Source organism: Ranitomeya imitator, chromosome 1 (assembly GCF_032444005.1).
Source record: "Ranitomeya imitator isolate aRanImi1 chromosome 1, aRanImi1.pri, whole genome shotgun sequence".
Lineage (NCBI taxonomy): Eukaryota > Metazoa > Chordata > Amphibia > Anura > Dendrobatidae > Ranitomeya > Ranitomeya imitator.
This window is the reverse complement of record NC_091282.1, coordinates 946312999-946326727: the sequence shown is the minus strand read 5'-3', so window position 1 is coordinate 946326727 and position 13729 is coordinate 946312999. Positions and strand designations below refer to the sequence as shown.

The 13729-nt window shown below is 43.6% G+C and overlaps 1 protein-coding gene across 3 annotated transcripts in view; it reads left to right on the top strand.

Annotated features, from left to right (window-relative positions):
* The window catches only part of MANBA (mannosidase beta), a 122765-nt gene that overhangs the window by 98280 nt on the left and 10756 nt on the right, over positions 1–13729 (top strand). The window lies entirely within an intron of this gene.

Here is a 13729-nt window from a genome sequence, read left to right as displayed (position 1 = left end):
ATGCAGACTTAGATGGATTGGTCTGCAGGAGTCACATTGCGTTTGCAGAGCCCCTAATGTACCTAAACAGTAGAAACCCCCCACAAGTGACCCCATATTGGAAACTAGACCCCTCAATGAACTTATCTAGATGTGTTGTGAGAACTTTGAACCCCCAAGTGTTTCACTACAGTTTATAACGCAGAGCCGTGAAAATAAAAAATCTTTTTGTTTTCCCACAAAAATTATTTTTTAGCCCCCAGTTTTGTATTTTCCCAAGGGTAACAGGAGAAATTAGTCCACAAAAGTTGTTGTCCAATTTGTCCTGAGTACGCTGATACCCCATATGTTGGGGTAAACCCCTGTTTGGGCACACAGGAGAGCTCGGAAGGGAAGGAGCACTGTTTTACTTTTTCAACGCAGAATTGGCTGGAATTGAGATCGGACGCCATGTCGTGTTTGGAGAGCCCCTGATGTGCCGAAACAGTGGAAACCCCCCAATTATAACTGAAACCCTAATCTAAACACACCCCTAACCCTAATTCCAACGGTAACCCTAACCACACCTCTAACCCTGACACACCCCTAACCCTAATCCCAACCCTATTCCCAACTGTAAATGTAATCTAAACCCTAACCCTAACTTTAGCCCCAACCCTAACTGTAGCCCCAACCCTAACCCTAACCCTAGCCCTAACCCTAGCCCTAACCCTAGCCCTAACCCTAACCCTAGCCCTAACCCTAGCCCTAACCCTAGCCCTAACCCTAGCCCTAGCCCTAACCCTAACCCTAGCCCTAATGGGAAAATGGAAATAAATACATTTTTTTTTATTTTTCCCTAACTAAGGGGGTGATGAAGGGGGGTTTGATTTACTTTTATAGCGAGTTTTTTAGCGGATTTTTATGATTGGCAGCCGTCACACACTGAAAGACCCTTTTTATTGCAAAAAATATTTTTTGCAATACCACATTTTGAGAGCTATAATTTTTCCATATTTTGGTCCACAGAGTCATGTGAGGTCTTGTTTTTTGCGGGACGAGTTGACGTTTTTATTGAAAACATTTTTGGGCACGTGACATTTTTTTATCGCTTTTTATTCCGATTTTTGTGAGGAAGAATGACCAAAAGCCAGCTATTCATGAATTTCTATTGGGGGAGGCGTTTATACCGTTCCGCGTTTGGTAAAATTGATAAATCAGTTTTATTCTTCGGGTCAGTACGATTACAGCGATACCTCATTTATATCATTTTTTTATGGTTTGGTGCTTTTATACGATAAAACTATTTTACTGAAAAAATAATTATTTTTGCATCGCTTTATTCTCAGGACTATAACTTTTTTATTTTTTTGCTGATGATGCTGTATGGCGGCTCTTTTTTTGCGGGACAATATGACGCTTTCAGCGGTACCATGGTTATTTATATCTGTCCTTTTGATCGCGTGTTATTCCACTTTTTGTTCGGCGGTATGATAATAAAGCGTTGTTTTTTGCCTCGTTTTTTTTTTTTTTCTTACGGTGTTTACTGAAGGGGTTAACTAGTGGGACAGTTTTATAGGTCGGGTCGTTACGGACGCGGCGATACTAAATATGTGTACTTTTATTGGTTTTTTTTTTTTATTTAGATGAAGAAATGTATTTATGGGAATAATATTTTTTTTTTTTTTCATTATTTTGGAATATTTTTTTTTATTTTTTTTACACATTTGGAAAATTTTTTTTTTTACTTTTTTACTTTGTCCCAGGGGGGGACATCACAGATCAGTGATCTGACAGTTTGCACAGCACTCTGTCAGATCACTGATCTGACATGCAGCGCTGCAGGCTTCACAGTGCCTGCTCTGAGCAGGCTCTGTGAAGCCACCTCCCTCCCTGCAGGACCCGGATCCACGGCCATCTTGGATCCGGGGCTGGAGGGAGCAGGGAGGGAGGTGAGACCCTCGCAGCAACGCGATCACATCGCGTTGCTCCGGGGGTCTCAGGGAAGCCCGCAGGGAGCCCCCTCCCTGCGCGGTGCTTCCCTGCACCGCCGGCACATCGCGATCATCTTTGATCGCGGTGTGCCAGGGGTTAATGTGCCGGGGGCGGTCCGTGACCGCTCCTGGCACATAGTGCCGGATGTCAGCTGCGATAAGCAGCTGACACCCGGCCGCGATCGGCCGCGCTCCCCCCGTGAGTGCGGCCGATCGGCTATGACGTACTATCCCGTCCAGGGTCAGATAAGCCCAGGGCACCTCGACGGGATAGTACATCTAAGGTCACAGAGGGGTTAACCCTCTTCAGTAAAATCTCTAAAAAAAAAAAAAAAAAAAGTGTTTTTTTTCTTTGCAAAAAAGTGGAATAAAACTCTATGAAAAATTCGAATGTGACTAAAAATGGTATACCAGAAAACGTCATTTTGTCCCGCAAAAAAAACAAGCCGCCATACAGCTCCATCAGTGGAGAAATAAAACACCTAAAGTTCTCAGAATATAGAGATGCAAAAACAATTCTTTTTTTTCTATAAAATAGTTTTCATTGTGTAAAATGGGCAAAACATAAAAAAAAAAAAAAAATATGAATGTGATATTGCTGTAATCGCACCACTAACCCAAAAAATACAATTCCTGAATTTTTGTTTTTTGTTAATTTTCCCCCCAAAAATCGGAATAGAAAGCGACAAAAGAATGTTGTGATTGAAAATGGTACCAATAAAAAGGTCCACAGAAAACCAAGCACTCACTTAACACTGTCAGAAGAAATGTAGAAAAATTATAGCTCAAAATATGGCAATGCAAAAACTTAGCAAACTTTTTTTTGTGTGTGACAGCAGTCAATCACATAAAAAATACATAAATCTGATATCGCTGTAATCACATCAACCCAAAGAATAAAGTTGTCTAATCACTTATACCCAATGAGGAATGGCGTAAAAAATAAATAGAATAAATTTGTGACCTGCTGTTGATTTGTTCATTCTGCCTCACACAAATCGCAGTAAGGCATGGCTCACATTTATCCTGCACTCTACGCTGAGCACGTACACCAGGGTCTTTGAAATAATGTAATTCCCGGTGGAAGACTCCCTATAATGAGGTCGTTGAAAGCACTGTGGATGCTGTCTGGCCTATGTTTCAGCTGTGTCAGTCTTTTTAGGCGTGCACAAAAGCATGGTTAGGTACAATTTTGTACACCACTGAAAAGGACAACGCTGAACAGAGGCCTTATGGAGATCAGAGTAACTGCTGTGAATGGGTCCATTGAGGGTTTCATCTGAATCACATCATTTGGAAATTTAGATGGAAATCGTGATGTAAGTGCTCAATGTAGAGCACAAGATAAATGTGATCTGAAATGTTAAGTAAAATGTTCCCAATAAAAGCTTCAATTAAATCCACAAAAAAAGCAAGTCCATCATCTGTTGGAGGTGGGGGAGGGGCAGCGGGTTACAGGAGGCAGGTGCCAGCTGCTGCGGCTAACACCTGTGCCTGCTGCTAAAGAGAAATTAATATTCACTGCTGTCCACGCCCATGGAAGTGGAGAGCAGTGAATATTAATTTCTCTTTAATTGCAGGCTCACTGATAGTCGCAGCTACCTGCAGCGACTGGGCTCTGAAGTGTGCCCGCTACTTAAGGGAATGAATATTCACTGCTCTCCACTCCCATGGGAGTGGCAAGCAGTGAATATTCATTCCCTTAAGTAGCAGGCACAAGTGATAGCGTCTGCCCGCTATTAAAGATTATTTTTATTATTATTATTTATTTATATAGCACCATTGATTCAATGGTGCTGTACATGAGAAGATCATTGAATATTCACTACTCTCCACGCCCATAGTCTCGGCGGGGAGAAGTGAGTATTCCGGCAGCTGTTCTCTGGTTATCAGCACATGACATCACTGCCATGAGCTGCTTACAAGCTGAATTCAACTGCTGGCATCACAACAGGACGCTGTGAGGGAGCGCAGGGAAGGTAAGTAGAATGTTTTTTTTTTTAAAATGTTTTTCTGATGTGGCCATGCATACCAGGATGGGGATGGGGCCATACATACCAGGATGAAGATGGGGGCCATGCAAACCAGGATAAGGATGACGGGGCTATGCAGACCAGGATAAGGATGAGGAGGCCAGGCAGACCAGGATAAGGATGAGGGGGCCAGGCAGACCAGGATAAGGATGAGGAGGCCAGGCAGACCAGGATAAGGATGAGGGGGCCAGGCAGACCAGGATAAGGATGAGGAGGCCAGGCAGACCAGGATAAGGATGAGGGGGCCAGGCAGACCAGGATAAGGATGAGGGGGCCAGGCAGACCAGGATAAGGATGAGGGGGCCATGCATACCAGGATAGGGATGAGGAGGCCATGCATACCAAGATGGGGATGAGAGGACCATGTATACTTGGGGACATATATACAGGGATAGGGAATATTAATACCGAATTGACCACATTCTTTGCTTTAAATTTTTTTTTTCAATTTTCCGCCTCTAATACCTAGGTGCATCTTTGTGCAACTTTTTGCCGGTGTGTCCTATAGTCCGAAAAATACGGTCGTTTTCAGTCACATGTGAGGTATTGACTTAGGAGAAATTGCGGAACAAGTTGTACCAATCATTTTCTCCTGTTATCCATTTTGAAAATCAAAATCTTGAGGCCCAAGCAACATTGTAGTGGAAACAATATAAATTTTCCATTTACTTAGGTAAATGTTATACAATTATTTGGATCGCCTGAGGGCTAAAAATGCTCACTACACCCTTAGATGAATTTGTCGAGAGGTTTAGTTTTCAAAATGGGGTCCTTAGTAGGGTTTCTGCTGTTTTGCCATGTCGGGAGCAATTTATTACAGCCAAAATTGAGCTCCAGAATTCAATTGGTGCGCCTACCCTTCTGAGACCTGCCGTGTGCCCAAACATTAGTTTTCCACAACACATGGGCTATCTGTGTACTCAGGAGAAATTGCACAACAAATTGTCCATTTTCTCCTGTTACCCTTGTGAAAATGAAACATTTGGGGGCTAAACCAACATTTTTGTTTGAAAAATTAAAATGTTCATTCATTCCTTTCACATAGCTTTAATTCCTGTGAAGCACCTAAAGGGTTAATAGTAATACACTTCTTTTAATGTGGTTTTGAGGAACACTCAGGGGTGAAATTTTTTTAAATGGTGTCACTATTGGGTATTTTCTGTAACATAGGCCACTCAGTCACTTAAAATGTGATGTAGTCACTAAAAAGAAAATTGTTTTGTAAATTTTGTTGGCGAATGACAAATTGCTGATTAACTTAGCTCTTCTAATTTCTTAACAAAAAAAAGCTGTTTAAAATTGATGCCGATGTAAAGTAGACATGTGGGAAATGTTATTTATGAACTATTTTTGTGTGACAAAAATATGGTAGTCTGATTTAAGGAAATAAAAATTCAAAGTTTGAAAATTGCGAAATGTTCACATTTTTTGTTAAAATTTTTATGATTTGTGCTTATTTTTGAAAATATTGAACAAAATTTACCGCTAGCTTTCTGTATGTGTCAAGAAACCACAGTCCCATAACCACTAGGTTACATTGAAGCTTTCCAGGGTTATTACCTCATAAAGCAGGGGTGGGGAATCTTTTTTTTTTTTTTTTTTTTCTGCCAAGGGCAATTTGGATATTTATACCATCCTTCGGGGGCCGTACAAACTCCGCCCACAAAGTGCATCCTGACTCTGGCACTGGTGTCAGGACGTAATCTTTCATTGCATACCCTTCAGTGTTCAGTAGTGAACACTGCGTGTGTGCTAACAGAGCAAGAAGAAATTAATGAGCTGGTGGCAATCAAAATACAGCTCCCTGACCAAGAATGCGGCCCCTGAGAATGTGCTTGGGGGCCTGATAAAAGGTCATCGAGGGCTGTAAATGGCCCTGGGGCCTGAGGTTCCCCACCCCTGTCATAAAGTGACATTGGTCAGAATGGTAACATTTTGCTTAGTCAAGAAGGTGAAACAGGCTGGGGGGTGGTGAAGGGGTTTAAAGGGCATCTGTGAGCGGGTTTTTGCTATGTAATCTGAGAACAACCTGAGGTAGGGGTTAAAACACACAAATCAATAATGTGTCACATGTCTGACTGTGCTGTTTGCTTACACTGAAGGTTTTATCACATGGTGATTATCATTACTGTGGATAGCTGGTGTGGGCTCCTGTCTGTCACTCCTATGATAAGCCACTCACTGTCAACAGATTATGTACATAGAGAGCCTGGTGTGGGCGGAGCATGTTTCACGGCTCTCCTGCATTGCTATATAGAAAAACTCTGTGTCAGAATGGCTGCACCCAGTAGTAATCTAAGTGATACCTTGCTGGATTGAGATTCTCTTTCCCTACATCAGGCTGCTCCCAGATGAGATGGCAAAAACCTGCTGACAGATTCCTTTTAAGTAAGTTTCACCCATTTCCAATTAGGTCATGTTCCTTGTTGAATGGGTCAAAAAGAGTTTCTAAAACACCTTCCAAATGTGGTACACAACATGTTGGAGCAGATTTTGGTGCAAGTAGACCAAAAACTAAATACTTATCAATCCTGGTGCATATTTACGTTTTTTTGCTAACATTCTATCAGTAGTGATTAGTTTCTGGGGGGGAATCAAGGACGCACTTCAACTACTCTTCTGAGTACTGGCAGTTGATGACTACTATTTTTTTTTAAAGTTTTTACAGAAACCACTGGTGACACCTATTTCTTGCCATACGATTTCTAAAGATTTTGCCAGTGGTTTTTGTCAGAAGACAGATAAGTTACCAATTCCAAGAAACCTGTGAAACCCTTTCTGCTTTTATTACTGTTGGAACGTGTTCCCAATGTCTTCTTAACCTCTTAAGGACCAGAGGTATTTCCATTTTTCCGCTTCCGTTTTTTTGTTCCCCTTCTTCCCAGAGCCCAAACTGTTTTATTTTTTGTCAATATGGCCATGTGAGGGCTTGTTTTTTACAGGTCTTTTGAATGACTCGATTGGTTTTACCATCAAATAATGTACTGGAAAACGTGAAAAATAAAATAATTCTACAATTTTTTTCTATCATGTGCGCTAAATGCTAAAACGTACCTGCCATTATGATTCTCCAGGTCATTACGAGTACGTAGGTTTTTGTGGCGCTAATAGCAGTACAACTATAACAACCACAGGGGTCGTCATACCAACCCATCGGCGAACCGCCTTCATGTGACACAGGCACCGTTGGGCGTGGTTTGAGACACACTTCCGGCATGTGCCATTGTCAGATTGACAGCAGCCTTTAACATGTTGATAGCTGCTGGTGGATCGTGATTTCACCCACAGCTGTTAGAGGCACATGACAGCTGATCAGATCAGGCGCGTGCTCATCGTCGGAGTTCGCACCAAACAGGGAGAGGCCCCCAATGACGGACACTGCACGTCATTGGGTGTTAAGGCAATTCTCGTTACAGGTTCGATCTTGACTTTCAGGATTGCTACTTCCGATAGGTGCATTAGTGTTCACGTCCTCTTCCTTCTAGACCTTCTAGAAGAAGCAATTTGCATATCTTTTCTGAGATATATGGCTGTTTTAATTTTTCCATCAATAGAGCTGTGTAAGGGCTTGTGTTTTTGGCATGCTGCACTTCAGTATTTTATTGGTACCTTTTTGGGGTACATACTTTTTTATTGTATTTTGGTGGAAAATTGCAATGACTTAAACTGCAAATCTGTAATTTTGTATTTCTCTTTGTTTTTGGCAATTATCCTATGTTTTAAATAAGTTTGTTTTTATAGACCAGACTATTATGGATACAGTGGTACCAAATATGTTTTTTTCTCTTTTATTTATTTATTTTTTTAAAGTTGTGGATTTATTTTCTACTTTTTTTAAAACATTATTTTCTATATTTCACCTTGTTTTTCGTCCCACCCCAGGGGATTTTAACCTGCAATTATTTGATCGCTTATTCTACAGTATGTGCCATTGTATTCCACTACATCATCTAAGTCTCTTTTGAAGCTTTGCCTATAGGTGAGATTTAGAGGATTACCAAGATAGAGACCTTCAGCATTTCTATGATATTAATGATTGTCTCTTTGGCTTGGGTCACACGACCGTATTTTCTCTCATTCGAGAGATTCAATCAGAATCTGTCAGTCCTTGAAAATTGGACCGCACTCAGATCTCATCTCAGTACAGTCCAATTCTTCCCTTGGACTTTTGACTTCCATGACCAAGTGCGATCCGAATAGCTTATGCAAATTAAGCATACTGCGATTTTTTTTCTTCTCTGACATACTCTAAAGAAAAAAACATGTGCACGGCCCCAAAGAATATCATTGGTCTGAGTGCGATCTGATGTTTTGTCAGATCGCACTCGGACAGAAAATATGGACATCTGCCCTTTAGAGTATTAGATCAGTGCTAGTCAAACACTGAATACCCCCACCAGTGAACAGCCACAAGCTCAAGCAGTGGCCATTTGTGAACAGTGTATGGAGCGGAACGCCACAGCTGCATCACATTGTTTAGTGGCTTCCAGTGCCGAAAACTGCAGACCAGTCAGTATAGCCTTAAGGCCCCTTCACATTAAGCGACGCTGCAGCGATACCGACAACGATCCGGATCGCTGCAGTGTCGCTGTTTGGTCGCTGGAGAGCTGTCACACAGACAGCTCTCCAGCGACCAACGATCCCGAAGTCCCCGGGTAACCAGGGTAAACATCGGGTTACTAAGCGCAGGGCCGCGCTTAGTAACCCGATGTTTACCCTGGTTACCAGCGTGAAAGTAAAAAAAACAAACACTACATACTTACCTACCGCTGTCTGTCCCCGGCGCTGTGCTTCTCTGCACTCCTCCTGTACTGGCTGTGAGCACATTGGCCGGAAAGCAGAGCGGTGACGTCACCGCTCTGCTTTCCGGCTGACTGACACTCACAGCCAGTACAGGAGGAGTGCAGAGCAGAGCGCCGGGGACAGACAGCGGTAGGTAAGTATGTAGTGTTTGTTTTTTTTACTTTCACGCTGGTAACCAGGTTAAACATCGGGTTACTAAGCGCGGCCCTGCGCCTAGTTACCCGATGTTTACCCTGGTTACCAGTGAAGACATCGCTGGATCGGTGTCACAAACGCTGATCCAGCGATGTCAGCAGGAGTCCAGCGACGAAATAAAGTTCTGGACTTTGTTCAGCGACCAACGATCTCCCAGCAGGGGCCTGATAGTTGGTCGCTGTCACACACAACGATTTCCTTAACGATATCGTTGCTACGTCACAAAAAGCAACAATATCGTTAACGATATCGTTATGTGTGAAGGTACCTTTAAGTAGGGGCTGATCTGCAATACCTGGGAGTGGCCTTTGAACAATGTGTCCACTAAGGAACGGTCATAAATATAGTAGTGGAAAGCCTCTGTAAACTATTTTGTTTTTAATCACTTTTATGCAGATTAATTTCATGGTATACCTTTTTAGCCTGTGAAGTTGCCTCTTTTTGTTAAAGGGAAGGTGCCATCAAAAATTTTTTTTTTTCAGAAATTGTAAAAATGTAAAGAATTAATGATCACATTTTCTTAAAAAATATTATAATTTGTTTATAATTTAGTAAAATATGAAAAATAATTTGAAAAGTTTTGGAATTTCCACTTTTCAACACTAGGGGGAGCAGCTGCTGAAATTTCAGAAAAACCTAGTGTACAAATAGCTCACATTACTGCACTGCAGTAATTATGGGTGGAGTCTGCTGACCTGTGTGATGTCTCCTCTCCTCCCCTTCTGGGTGTTTGCTAAGGGATTAGAGAGGATGATATTCAGGAACCCAGTGAGCTGCCATTTTGTTGGTGACTGCAGAGTATGGCTGCCGTCACACTATCAGTATTTGGTCAGTATTTTACCTCAGTATTTGTAAGCCAAAACCAGGAGTGGAACAATTAGAGGAAAAGTATAATAGAAACATGTCACCACTTCTGTATTTATCACCCACTCCTGGTTTTGGCTTACAAATACTGAGGTAAAATACTGACCAAATACTGAGCGTGGACGGCAGCCTTAGGCTACTTTCACACTAGCGTTGTTGGCTGTACGTTGCAATGAGTCATTCAGGAGACTAACATTATCGCAACTGTCGTGCGACGGTTGCGTCATGTTTTGGTGGACCGCCGCCACAAAAAAAGTTACAAGTAACGTTTGTGCGTCGAGTCCACCATTTTCAACCACACATGCACGGCAGAAACTCCGCCCCATCCTCCCCAGACCGTACAATGGGGCAGCGGAAGCGTCGTAAGACTGCTTCCGCTGCCCACGTCGGGCATTTCTTTCACAGCATGCGTCGGTACGACGCACTGCGACGGGCCTGTACCGATGCTAGTGTGAAAGCAGCCTTATACTGACAAGTAGACAGTCACCGAGGATGGCAGGCAGCAAGGATTCTGGGAGATATGTGGTGGAGGGAGCAGGGTGACAGCAGCACAGAGTATTTCAGGAGAGCAGTGTGCTGGTCTATGGGGGCCCCCTGTTCTGTGTGCGGAGCAGCCAGGGATTGTACGTAGAGCGCTGTCTTTTATACTCATGGATGGACCATCTGCTTGTTTGCTCCACAGAAATCCAGGAAACATTTCTGCGGATTGATGGCCTGGTCTGATCCAGACTTTGCATACAGACCCCATTCCCCTCCTCAGATCCTGTCTTCCCCATCCTGTCCTGGCAATGTGTGAAAGCGAGGCGACAGGCGCAGTCCGGGGTGACGCTGGGAAGGAAATGTAGCCATATAGTAACAATAAAAATGAGACCCCTCTCTTCAGCTGCCTCACCAGCCTTCCCCTGACTGCACCTAACTGGAGGTCATGCTGCCCCCTCTATTACCCCAGACCCGCGTGCAGGTGCTCAGCCAGAACCACCATAGAATGGGTCCCCTTTCTGAAGATAATACTGCCATAGTGTTCTCACATAATACCGCCATATAGATCACACATAATACCACCATATAGATCACACATAATGCCACCAGTGTTCTCACATACCGCCATATAGATCACACATAATACCGCCAGTGTTCTCACGTACCGCCATATAGATCACACATAATACCGCCAGTGTTCTCACATACCGCCATAGAGATCACACATAATACTGCCATAGTGTTCTCACATAATACCGCCATATAGATCACACATAATACCGCCAGTGTTCTCACATACCACCATATAGATCACACATAATACCGCCAGTGTTCTCACATACCACCATATAGATCACACATAATACTGCCATAGTGTTCTCACATAATACCGCCATATAGATCACACATAATACTGCCATAGTGTTCTCACATAATACCGCCATCTAGATCACACATAATACTGCCATAGTGTTCACATAATACTGCCATATAGATCACACAATACTGCCATAGTGTTCTCACATACCGCCATATAGATCACACACAATACTGCCATAGTGTTCTCACATAATACCGCCATATAGATCACACAATACCACCATATAATTCTCACAATACTGATCAACCATAATACCACCATACAGATCACATAATACCGTCATATAGATCTCACATAATGCCATAATACAGCATGACGCCCGCAGCTCCTGTTATCGCACGCATTGAGTTGTGTGTGCAATGGGGAAAGATATGCAGGGGGGAGAGGAGTGCATAGAAGTGGATTAGATACACGGTTCACCAGACAGTATCACACAGGAGAGGATTAGATACACGGCTCAGCATAATATCACACAGTATAGGATTAGATGCACGGCTCAGCAGACAATATCACACAGGACAGGATTAGATACACGGCTCAGCAGACACTATCACACAGGAGAGGATTAGATACACGGCTCAGCAGACAATATCACACAGGAGAGGATTAGATACACGGCTCAGCAGTCAGTATTTCACAGGATTAGGCTATGTGCACACGTCAGGATTTTTTCCTGACATAATCCTGAGAATTCTGCCAGAAATCCGCGTGCTTTTTTCGCGCGGATTTCTCGCGGAATTTGCGCGTTTTTTGCGCGGATTTTTTGCGTTTTTTATTTTCCGGAATGTCCTTTTTGATAGGAAATCCGCAAAAAATCCGCAAAAAGAGCATGTCCGGATTTTTTGCGGTATGCGTTTTTTTTTGCGGGAAAAAAACGCTAACATCTGCACAAAAAATGCGGAATGCATTCTAAATGATAGGATGCATAATGTTAGCGGTTTTTTAGCGGATTTATAGCGTTTTTGTGGCGAAATTACGCAAAAAAAACCGCTAAAAATCCGGACGTGTGCACATAGCCTTAGATACACAGGTCAGCACAGGATAGGTTTAGATACACGGTTCACCAGACAGTATCACACAGGAGAGGATTAGATACACGGCTCAGCAGACACTATCACACAGGATAGGATTAGATACACGGCTCAGCAGACACTATCACACAGGAGAGGATTAGATACACGGCTCAGCAGTCAGTATTCCACAGGATTAGATACACAGGTCAGCACAGGATAGGATTAGATACACGGCTCAGCAGACACTATCACACAGGAGAGGATTAGATACACGGCTCACCAGACAGTATCACACAGGAGAGGATTAGATACACGGCTCACCAGACAGTATCACACAGGAGAGGATTAGATACACGGCTCAGCAGACACTATCACACAGGATAGGATTAGATACACGGCTCAGCAGACACTATCACACAGGAGAGGATTAGATACACGTCTCAGCAGTCAGTATTCCACAGGATTAGATACACAGGTCAGCACAGGATAGGATTAGATACACGGCTCAGCAGACACTATCACACAGGAGAGGATTAGATACACGGCTCACCAGACAGTATCACACAGGAGAGGATTAGATACACGGCTCACCAGACAGTATCACACAGGAGAGGATTAGATACACGGCTCACCAGACAGTATCACACAGGAGAGGATTAGATACACGGCTCAGCAGACAATATCACACAGGAGAGGATTAGATACACGGCTCACCAGACAGTATCACACAGGAGAGGATTAGATACACGGCTCACCAGACAGTATCACACAGGAGAGGATTAGATACACGGCTCAGCAGACACTATCACACAGGATAGGATTAGATACACGGCTCAGCAGACACTATCACACAGGAGAGGATTAGATACACAGCTCAGCAGTCAGTATTCCACAGGATTAGATACACAGGTCAGCACAGGATAGGATTAGATACACGGCTCAGCAGACACTATCACACAGGAGAGGATTAGATACTTGTCTCAGCACAGTATAGTGATAGATGCAGGGTCTGATGTCTTGTGAGGAGCTGCAGTGAGAGGTCGAGCAGCACAGAGATTCTCCCCCATCCCCCTCTGTTACCTCTCTGCAGCTCCTGATAAGAGGACATCAGACTGCAGCACTTCAGACTCTCTAGCGATTCTAGAGATTCAGCCACACACCAGGCAGCAGAGGACAGGGAATGGCCGCTGAGTGTGAGGGGAGACAGATGGAGCTGCCCCTCCAACAGCGCAGCTCTCAGTCACAGTGGAGCTCACAGTCAGGTACACTCCACTGTAGGCTGAAGCAAGATGGCGCCGATCTCCTGCCTCTGCTGTGATGTGGAGACAGCCCAGGGGGCGTGGCCACATCAGAGCAGAGAGCAGACAATGCTAGCTATGGGGTCGCCTTCCGACTACAGATGTCTATGTCCAGGGCAGCCGTATGTGAAGACTGTAAGTGTCGTGCAGCTACACTTACAGTCCTGCAAATGAAAATGGCGGCGCCCAGTGGCAGAAAAAAAAATGAATT